Source organism: Miscanthus floridulus, chromosome 4 (genome assembly GCF_019320115.1).
Source record: "Miscanthus floridulus cultivar M001 chromosome 4, ASM1932011v1, whole genome shotgun sequence".
Taxonomy (NCBI): Eukaryota; Viridiplantae; Streptophyta; class Magnoliopsida; order Poales; family Poaceae; genus Miscanthus; species Miscanthus floridulus.
Window position 1 is genome coordinate 106,248,236 of NC_089583.1, and position 11,539 is coordinate 106,259,774.

At 44.6% G+C, this 11,539-nt stretch overlaps 1 long non-coding RNA gene across 1 annotated transcript; it reads left to right on the top strand.

Moving 5' to 3' along the window:
* The first annotated feature begins 750 nt into the window (after window positions 1-750).
* Window positions 751-2,686, top strand: LOC136550248 (uncharacterized). Its single transcript, XR_010782185.1, has 2 exons — window positions 751-1,524; window positions 1,863-2,686. It is a non-coding gene; the product is annotated as an uncharacterized lncRNA (long non-coding RNA).
* Window positions 2,687-11,539: the final 8,853 nt, after the last annotated feature.

Below are 11,539 nucleotides of genomic sequence, written 5' to 3' on the forward strand. Positions count from 1 at the left end.
GGAATGCTGGAGGAATTTGTGAGAGAAAAATATTATTCCGAATGAAAAAATAAATGTATCTAAGCCGAGTTTAAGGACACGCGAATGAGATTGCTAAGTCATCCTGGTAGCTCATGCTGGTTCATCTTTGTTCTTGTTGTGTATGTTTGTTTGCATAGAGTAGATTAGTTTTTTGAAACACACATGTGACAATTCGTCCTTTCCCTTTGCACTGAGTTATGTTTTTTTTTTTTAAAAAAAATCATCTGATCACTATTTCTTTCCTCGCAGATGATGGTTTCTGGAGATTTGAGGCGACCTGATGGCTTTTGGATTACAAGTGCAACCTACCTGACATATGGACATCAACTACATGCATGAGTATGGATGAAAACAGGTAGGATAGATATCACCGATATTACATTTGTTTTTATATTTTTGTCCGAATTCGGAATTCGAATATGGATAGTGTTAACTATATCGGATAGGATACGATTGGATATCAACATCATAAATATGCGATTTGAGTATTCGGATACGAATACGGTATCAGATATTGGATATCTGAACTCAAATATGAACAGATCTCAACTCCTCTAAACGAATTCAGGTTTTAAATATGGATCGAAAAATATTCGTACCATTTTTCATCGCTAAGCACGAGAGATGATGGGCCATAATTCCACCCGATTGAAATGCGGCAAACGATCCGACCGTGTGCTCTCTTTTCCGTCACGCGCGTCCTTTCCTTTTCCGTGTACACAGATCGACACCAGAAATATTTCCCCCCTCCCCGAAACAGGTTCTACGGAACGCGACCCCTCTTCCCGTTCTCCTCCCCTTCCTCGGCAGATCCGCTGCCGCCCCGGCCAGTGCCCCTCCGCCCCACGCCGCCGCAAGCCCCCGCCCCTGCCTCCGTCTTCCGCGCTCTCCGTGCCGCCGCAGGTCCTCTCCTCCATCGCCGACCTCCCCGAGGAGCTCCTCGCCCTCGTCTTCGATCTCCTCGGCTCGGGTGACCGCAAGCGCTGCTCCCTCGTGTGCCGCCGCTGGCTAGCCGTAGAGGCCGCCTCCGCCTCGCGCTCGACGCCGGGGCGCCGCTGCTCGCCGACTCTGTCCTCCCCCGCCTCCTCGCGCGCTTCCCCGCCGTCTCCAAGCTCGCGCTAAAGTGCGACCGCCGCGCTGAGAGCGTCGGCAACCCGGCCCTCGCGCAAGATGCCGAACGCCTCGGCTCCTCAAACTCCGCTCCCTGTGCGCGGTCACCGAAGATGGGGTTGCCGCGCTCGCCGCCGCGGCCGCTAACCTCCGCAAACTCTCGGTCGGCTCCTGTGCCTTCGGAGCCAAGGGAATCGAGGTTGTCCTCCGCTCCTGCCTCCACCTCGAGGAGATGTCCGTCAAGCGCCTCCGTGGCCTCGCTGAGTCAGAGCCCATTTCGGACTGGTGTCTGCGTCTGGACAGCTGTGGAGGTGGGTGTGCACGGAGACAACAGCGGAGCTGCAGCTTCTGTTTGAGAAGTGGCAATTGCTCCTTGCAGGGTTGGTTTTTCAGGTGAGCTTCCCGATCGATCTCGTTTGATTGTGTCTCCTGTGTGCATAACCATGAGATGTTAGTTAGCACATCTGTTTACCAGGTGTTGACACTTTTTGACTTGCAGATGACTCAGACCCTTGTTCTTTTTAAAAATTTCAGTTGGCTCTGTTAAACTTAGTGCTTAATTTGAGGGCTGTCACCAATCATATGATGATTAGTCTCCAGCGTGTCATCAATTGAAACGAGAATAGCCCCTCTTCAGTTTATTTTTTTGAAGGCCCCCTCTTCAGTTTATGTTAAGCTTAGTAACTGAATAAATATTTGTGCGAGATCACTAGGTGCTTCTTGTTTTGTAGGCATGTTGGTTTGTTGTTGATAAGGATGTGGGTATATAACCTGTTAAATCGGTTCCGTGATGTGCCTTCTCTACATGCATTGAGCTACTGATATATGTTGCATGATTTGCACAATAACTGAGAATTCACATGGGTGGTACAAGCATGGGGCTAGCTCTTTATTCAGGTGAAAAACAATTTATCGTGATACATTTTGTCTTGTGAATTGTTACCTTTGTCTTATCCCATAGTTCAATGCATGGATGCGTTATTGACCCCTGGAAATACATTGTAAATTGCCTTTTACATTTCTCTATATGTTTCTTAACTCGCTATTTCTGGCTTCAAAATACATGTGAAGAAATGTAATGCACCTAACTACCTATCTACCTAATTAGCAGGGTACCCCAAGTCTTCTTGGAACTATTTTTGTTCTGCATATAAACTGTGTAAACTGGGCCCTTTGCCATTTTTCTTTAAGGTGACTCTTTTGCTGTGTTTTATTGTAACAAATAACAGCACCCGTCATAAGCTTTATAGGAAAGGAAATAGCAGTCCTTGACATCAAGAGAGATAGAGCTATAGCTGTGCACACAAGATATGTATATTGAGACTTCCTATGTCTTGACACTTAAATTAACTGAGCCATACTATTTTGGTATCCTCCATTCTTTTTTGGGTTAGCCCTGGCATGTCACTAGCATGATCTATGTGTGATGTATCCTGGCAATCTGTCTTGGCTGCTGTATTTCCTCTAATCAAAATTTTGGAATTCAATGTAGGTGGTTATAGAGATTCTAAACCTCTGTATTCCTTTAATGTAATTGAGGCCTTTTGTGCTTGCCCGATCTGTGTGTTGCTGATCCAAGCAATTTGCATCCCTCTTATATCAAATTTTTTATTTCACTGGAAGATCTTCTGGTGCTTCTATTGTATAACTGTTTTGCACTTTGCTTCATTTGATGAGCCAAGTGCTTTGTAAACCTCAATGGTGACTGAGTTTTTCTATGTGCACAGTTGGTAGAACTGGAACCTAGTGACTTCATTAGTTCGATTGATAAGCAGCAAAGGAACACACCAATTGTCTGCTAATATAAAGTCTTTCAGGGCTCTCAATTTTGAGGCTGCAGAAACTCCTTAATATCTGAATCTCGTAATTCTGCATTGTCTTCTCAAAATTTACTTCTTAACATATTTTTATCAGTTCAATAATGAACTATGTTGGAGATTTATGTAATCATTTTGGCTATAACTGGTACATCCATGGATTGGCTGCTCGAGGAGTACATTACTTGCATCGGCCCTGACCAGTGCTCCAGGACTTGGATTATGGCCCTTCCAGTATGTCATCTGCCTTTATTCAGTTTCATGTTTATAAAATAAGACTGGTTATGGAGCGGTTTAGAGAGCAGAAGAAGGACCTCCACTTGGTTTTCATTGACTTGGAGAAGGCTTATGACAAGATACCAAGAAATGTTATGTTGTGGTCTTTAGACAAACATAAAGTCTCATCAAAGTACGTGACCCCCATCAAGGGCATGTACAACAATGTTGTGACTAGTGTTTGAACAAACGATGATAACATAGATTACTTCCCGATTAAAATTGGACTTCATCAAGGATCCTGATCTGAACCCTTTGGTAGCCTCTTCACGGCCACTTCCCGTCCAGAAAGATCTCCCTACATAGTTTTTATTATCGCCATGAGTTAGTTAAATGAATAGAATATAAAATGATGGAATGTTCCAAAAGCTTCAATGTATTATAAGTCATAATAGTTGAAACTTTTAAAAAAAACATGAGTACAAGTTCATGATTTATATATATGTATACTTCATACTTTGACAATCTGGTATGAACCAAGTATCTCATGTACGTTGTTGTAATCACATAAACTCTTATAATTCTTGCGATAAACTGTTGCAAAGGAACTATTAATGGAGAGGGTGTCATCATACCTTGTAAACAGCACCAAATCCCCCATCACCTAGTTTATTGCTTTCATCAAAGTTATTTGTTACTACATGTAGTGATGACAATGATAACAGTATCGACTTGATGCTTTCGATGTCCTCGGCCATATAAGCTAGTAAATTTGCACCGATTTAGTTTTGAGTGCTTAAAGACCAAAAGTTATTGAAGCTTGATACCAAACTATACAAATAAGGACTTACTTCGGTGGGGAAGATTTGTTCCTTGAGATGTTCTCTTCTTACAGACAATCCATATGCAGTGGGCTATTACAACAACAAATACTATTGGCAATATAATTCTAAGAAGTTTGCCAACTGAATTCTTTTTACTTGTGATTTTGCCAAAAAGAAAATTTCAACTCCAGGTTTGTCTAGCAATTGATGTGTAGGCTTTCATTTAATTTGTTTGCTCACCATTGTGATGATGTTGTTCAATGTTACTATTACTAATTATATACCCCAACAAAACCTCCATGTTAATGTCATGAGACACTCTAGGGAAAAAGATACATTATAGAAATACTCACAATAATCACAAACATCCAACGTTTAATTTGTACACTCGAATCATCATGACAAACAATAGACATTGGATCTATTTTGTTGTATTATCAATTATTCATCTCTGCAACTATAAAAAATACATAAAGTAACCCTTAAATTTGCATCCACATCTGTCATTATGAAAGATATTTAAAATGACACTCTAAATTTGTATCTAAATTACTTACTTCTGTCATTATAAAAGATATCAAGGGTAGTTTGTAAAAATATCAGGGACTATTTTAAATTATCTTTTTAGAAACAAATTTAGGTATCTTTTGATAATGAAAGAGGTAGGTAATTTAGATATAAATTTTGGAGGCTTATTTTGAATTATCTTTTATAATGATAAAGGTGGATAATTTGAATATAAAATTAAGGGTTACTTATATATTTATTATAATAAAGACAAAGGTGGTTTATAAACAGAATAGATATAATGATTATTATGACGATGAACGATGATGAGTAGATCAGTATATACCAAATTAAATATCACGTGTTTCTAATTATTGTGGGAACTACTGGTATTTGTTGTCTTGTTTACATAGTGTCCAGTGTGCGTCCGGTGAGAATTAAGTAATCGAGTTATTCTAGAGGAATAAGCAATTAAGCACTCACCTCCGATGGTGCCAGGTACAACATCCGTCGAAGGAGCCGGCGCTGGATCGGCCCCCTCGCCGTTCATCTGCAGCTTCACCGTCGGGCTGCCGGTGTAGAAGTTCCCCGTTTCGAACCTCAGGTTGCATCGCGAACCGTCGAGCCTCAGGCCGATCTCCGTGCGGTCGATCTGCAGCACATCCAAACTTTCGGCCGCCAGCAAGTCGTCCAGGCAGCTCCGGCACTACACCGGCGATATGTCCCCCCGCGCACTGCGCCATGGACCAGATGCCGGCCGGGAGCTGCGGGTCGACCCCCACCATCTGCCCCGTAGCGAAGTACTTCCTCGGAGACGACGACGACGGGGCAGAGCTGTCCACCGCGTACCGCACGGTGGCGTTGAGCAGCCTGATGATGGCGCCGTCGTAGGCCGCGACGTCGATGCCCGCGGGGACGCTGTTGCCGTTCAAGAGGGGCACCATTCCGGTGTTGTTGGTGGTGGCGAGGAAGTCCGTGGGGGCGAGGCGGACGTAGCACTGGTTATACACGAGCGCGGCGTCCCGGGTGCCGTTGCACACCCGGTACACGTCCTGGACGGCGTTGGTGCCGCAGTCGAAGCAGTCGGTGGGGCTGAGGTCGCCGCGGCAGAGTATGAGCCCGTAGACGGTGTCCGGTCCTGCGCCGGCGGAGCCCGTCGCGAAGAGGGCGGGCGTGTTGGACGCGTTCGTCTGGAGCTTGTGGATGAGCTGCTTGATGTTGTTGGCGTAGGCGCTGCCGGCCGAGTAGTTGCCCGTCGGTGTCCTCGCACGTCCGCCACGAGCCCACCCACGCCTGCGCGGCGGCGGAGGGAAGAAGCGTGAGCGTGACGGCCGCCGCCAGCAGCGCGGATGCTGCTGCTGCTAGCAGGAAGGGGGTGCGAAGGGCGCGGCCGTGCATGGTGCACGCTAAAGGAGGAGCCAGAGCCAGCGCGGAGGATCGGTGAGCTGGATTGACGGATGCAGAGGAACTTACTGTAGCACGGAGAGGAGCTCAGAGAAGATGCACCATCATCAGCGATGCATGCGTGGCAATGGCAGCAGGCAGCTGGGTGGGTCTCCCTGTAATAGCGAATTGCTGGCGACCCTTGCGGATGCGTTCTCTTAGCGAGTTGGAGGACGACGATGAAATGGAAGCGAATTCCAAAATGCAAAAGCTGACGGAAAGAGGAGCTGCGAGTTGCTTGGCCAGTTTCGCAGAAACCTGACCAGAGCAGCTGCATGTGGCTGTAGCTTGCGGGGAAGAGAAGACAGCGGCGCGGCCGCTGGTGGTTTCTTTGGTCGCGGAGGCTGCTGCAGGTGGCACAAAGCAAAGAGAGGTCAAGTCGTAGCAACTGCTAGTCTGTATACACGTACGCACTCGTATAGCACGTAGAAATTCTTGTAAATAATGTCGTTGCGGGCGGACTTTGCAGTAGATCGAGTACTATGTTCAGAGTTGAAGCTCCACATCCACACCGTCAATGCAAGTCCGATCCGCGCCACCGTCGAATCGTCACCTTGAACCGGATCAAAGGCGCGCATGCATTCCCGCGACGCGATGCGACCCGAGCACCTGCGAACACGATACGTATACCTGACGCCATGGATGCTACTCACGTTTCTTCTTTCTTCCCCATTTGTTTGGCAGCGGAATCGTGTCTCTTATCACTATTACAAGAGTAACTGATACAATATTTGAAGAATCAGAGGGAGTTTAGACAGGGAATAGCAAGGAATCGGAGGTAGAGAGCAAGAACAGCAAGGGGGTCTCGGACGAGAACAGAGGTAGAAGACAAGTTCAGGGCTCAGGAGTTCAATTCATCGAATCATCGATAGCTATTACAGGAGTCGCCTTCACCCACATCTACTGACTTGGACTCAACCCAATGTGACACAAGGAGGCCGGAGATGTGCGTGCGGAGGGAGCCACCAACCCACCACTCCCGTAAGCGTTCGATTTAATCCTCCGCCACGCGTAGGCAATCGAGGCTAGGGGCGCATCGGCCGCCGAATGGACCCAGGGTCCATGTAATTTTTTTCCCGCCGAGGCACACCAATACTACAACACAAAGAGCCCCAAGGCCACCGTTGACTGAGACTTCAGTCCGACTCCTCTGCAGCGAGAAAAAGAAAAAAACGAGTAAATAGGGAACTGCTTGGCCATTTGCTCGAAATCAAATCCTGTGTTTTTTCTTCTTTCTTTTTTCAGAAATCCTATACAACACTCGAGTATTTTAGAGCAATCCAACACTCTGATTCGATCTCCTCTCTTTCCCCCCTCTTCTTCTCTAAATCCGGTGGCCTTAGAAGAATTTTTTTGGAAGGCTGGCTAGCCAGGCGGTGGCGCGGGAGAGACGGGCGAGGCAGAGGCAACGGTGGCGCCGCCGGAGCGGGCAGCGGGGGAGGCGGCCAGGCCAGGTTAGGGCGGGGGTGGCCATGGCCACGACAACGGTGGGGGGAGAAGGAAGAAGGTCACCGTAGGCGGTAGGGTCTCGTCGGAGCTCCGTGGCCATGGCTACGGAGCTCCATCGAGACCGTACCGCGTCGTGGTTGGGCGGTGGGAGGTGAGCGGCGGCGGCGTATCAGGAGGGAGGAAGAAGATATAGAAAAGATCGAGTGTGTGAAGAGCTCAAAACACTCGAGTGACAAGTAGACATATTCTTCTTTTTGGGTACCATTATGTGATTTTGCAACACATATATAGACATTAGAACAACGTACAAAAGGATGCGTTGTCTTACCAGAGCCAAACACTTACCATGAAGTTAGTGAGCTTATTAGAGTATCTGAGAATGGATAGCCGTCAAAAGATCTAGTTTCACAATACATGTTCAGCTTCTTATAGAATTACCATACCATGCAAATAATTATGACGAATGGAGCAACAATAGTAGCCGAATAAGCACCGTAAAGTATTGCCTAAAAAGAAACTCACAAATTGATGGTAAACATTGTACATACAAAGTACAAACATGTGACCAACAAACATTTTGGGAACTGGACAAAATTTGTCTATCCATTTCGGAATAAAAGAACACAGGTCATCATACTGAAAAGATGTATGTGGACTTCAACACCACTTCCTCTCTATATTGTACTTAATTGGTCTCCAGTATAAACCATTCAATCTCTGATATTCTGTAACAATACACAATGGACTCCCTCTAATCACGAGAACACAGTGGCACAAAATGTATGTGGACTTGTGGAGTTATTCTTTACTATTTTCAAATCAATTATTACAACAATGTGCTCTTCTTGATTATATAGCCGTGACCTTGACCCCTTGCATAAGGAATAAGTTCAGTAAGTTTCCACATGACCAACACACTAGCCTGTTTGTTTGGTCGTAAACGATCATGGATTATAAGCCAGAATAGTATTTTTCTCTCACACCAAACCAGCCAGCAGTAATAATCCACGATCGTTAAGTTTCAGCCGAAACGAACAGGCTGTAGGATAGGAATCATCTCCCTCCTTTTGCTTGCCCGGATGGCCGGTTCTAGAAACTAGACAAGACAAAGTTCAGTAAGTTGCTCCCCTTGATTACAACGATGGCATCCATTGTTTGAGTTTCATATTAATCACATTTAAAGAAAACTAGTACTGCTAGGAAAACGATGAACTATGAATTTCTTGCAGTATACATCTTGCATGTTTAATCCATCTAATAACATGAAAGGAACTACAAGATATGAATGTGCGGTTGGGAATTAAGATGTGCGACGACCGAGGAGAAAGGTATTGATCGAGAAAGAATAGCCTTGTGTGGGAAGACGTGAGAGAGAATAATCTGCGATCACATATTTGTAAGCAATGTTATGCATAACATGAAACAGTGGCTTTGCCGTGTGCCATAGACACTCGGCAAAGCCCACAAAACACTCAATAAAGATTTTGCCGAGTGTAACACTCGACAAACAGCACACTGCATCTACAGTGCCGGCAAACAACTCTTTGCCGAGTGTTTTTTTATCGGGCACTAGGCAAATACTTTGCCGAGAGCGACGACACGGAGACGGTCATGGCGCGTTTGCCGAGTGTCCCGGACCTGACACTCGGCAAACCTGCCTTCTTTGCCGAGTGTTAAATAATTGACACTCGGCAAACACTGGCCCAGAACGTACAAATATTGGCTTCTTTGCCGAGTGTCAAATCTCGGGCACTCGGCAAACCTGTCTTCTTTGCCGAGTGTCAAATACTGGACACTCGGCAAAGACTGGCCCAGAGCGTACAAATATTGCCTTTTTTGCCTAGTGTCACAGCACAGGCACTCGACAAAGAAGTCATTTTATTCCCATAATGCATAGAAATTTGCCACAGCGCATACACCAAATCTTAACATGGAGTATCACATGGTGTATGTGGAGAGTAGAAAAAGTTTCAAGGTGAGAAGAGAAAAAAAAATTATTATTTCATACAGTTATAGCTCAAATTCAATTTATATCAATTAAAATTCTATAATTGCACTTAATAAATTAAAATTATCAAACAGATCCAAAAAATTATCAAAATTACACATAAATCAATCTATGTTTTCTATTGTCTATACAAAAAGTTTTGAAGTCAAACCCCAATTTGATCGTCACTTTGACTTCAAATCTTACCGAATCTTTCTCAACGCTACGATTCTTCTTGTGAGATACCTCGGTTTGTAAACATCTACATGACAAATTGTGCGAAACCTTCTCAATATTTTACCACAGCCTCCATGTATGATATCATGTGATCTAGATAAATCTCATGATTTTCCGACTTCGTTTGTTTTTTTTAGAATTTAAAAACCATTCGGCCACACGTTCATGGTCGTGTTTCCTGAACAAGATGTTCAAAATTTCATTTCATTTCCCGGATAAGGCCTCACACTGTACTCAATAACATGAATATCATTTTTCTACTCATTTTATTATATTATTTGAATCACTTGCAGTTCAAATTTGACTTATACCAAAAAAATTCCTTGAAATACAATAAATTAATTAAATATAGCAAACAGATTCAGAAATATATCAAATCTTAACATGAAGTACCACATGTTGTATGTAGAGAGTAGAAAAAGTTTTCAGGCCAAAAGTGGGAAAAAACTTATTTATTTGCCGAGTGCAAAAAAAAACACTCGGTAAACTTATTTCTTTGCCGAGTGCTAGAAAAAACACTCGGCAAACTTAGTTTTTTGCCGAGTGCCACTAACGGACACTCGGCAAACTCCTAACGGCCGACACACTAACTGAAGGATGTCCACGTGGCGGTTTTTTTACCGAGTGTCTCTGTTTTGCCGAGTGTTGTTTTTTAGTTTGCCGAGTGTTTTTTTCCAGCACTCGGCAAAGAGTTTGTTTGCTGAGTGCCATTATTTTGTCGAGTGTATTTTTTTCAGCACTCGACAAAGAGCTTGTTTGTCGAGTGCCCGATAGAATGCACACGACAAATATTTTTACACTCGGCAAATCTGCTCTTTCCAGGTAGTGATGATTTCCCCATGTGGGTCATGCCTACTGCCTTCTACTTTGCCTCCATAAAGGACGATAGCTATTAGACTGGTTAGATGGATGGGAAAGATCTGTGTGAGACTGGTGTTAGAATGGCCAAACATATTAGTAACCATAATTGCAATTGGTATCTACTATAATCACACTTTGTGATGAATTGGACTAGTTGATCTAAACTACTATACATCAAGAAGCAAACAAGTAACAATGTGCTATTATCCACAAATACCGGTGATGTCTAGCAGACACATGCGCTGTAGTACATGAATTATAGGAGTAACATATGCTTCTATCCACCAAAAATGTGGGCCTCGAGAACTAGTATCATTGCCATTGAGCATCACCATGACATCAGACATCATTGGTTGGTCCACTACCCGAAACAACAGGTAAGCCGAGTGCAATAGGGTTTGCCGAGTGCAATCTATCAGGCACTCGGCTAACAAGCTCTTTGCCGAGTGCTGCAAAAAAAAACACTCGGCAAAATAATTGCACTCGACAAATGAGGAAAAAAACACTCAGCAAAGTTCAACACTCGGCAAACTAGAAACAAAACACTTGGCAAAACTAGGCACTCGACAAAGAAATATGTTTGCCGGAGTGTAATTATCTGGCACTCGGCAAAGAAATATGTTTGCCGAGTGTCCCCGATCTGGCACTCGGCAAAGATGTGGCTTTGCCGAGTGTCCCGATCTGGCACTCGGCAAACTCGCAACCTTATAAACTCAGAGCAGTGGCCGCACCGAACCCCGCCATAGACACTACTACAGATATCATTTGTAGGGGCGGCTCAAGACCATTTGTAGGGGCGGTTTGGCCAGCCGCCCTTAGCAAACCGTCTCTACAAATCATGTATTTGTAGGGACGGTTCCCAGACCGCCCCTATAATTTGATTTGTAGGGGTGGCTGTAGTACCAACCGCCCCTATAATACCTATTTGTAGGGACGGTTCAGTCTTCCCAGACAGCACATTTTTCCGCAAAAAAATCAAATTTATAATTCAATTTCGACTAGAACATTGTTTGTTTCCGCGTATTCCATCCAGCGCTCGCGTTGCCGAATGCCCCACGACCAATGTT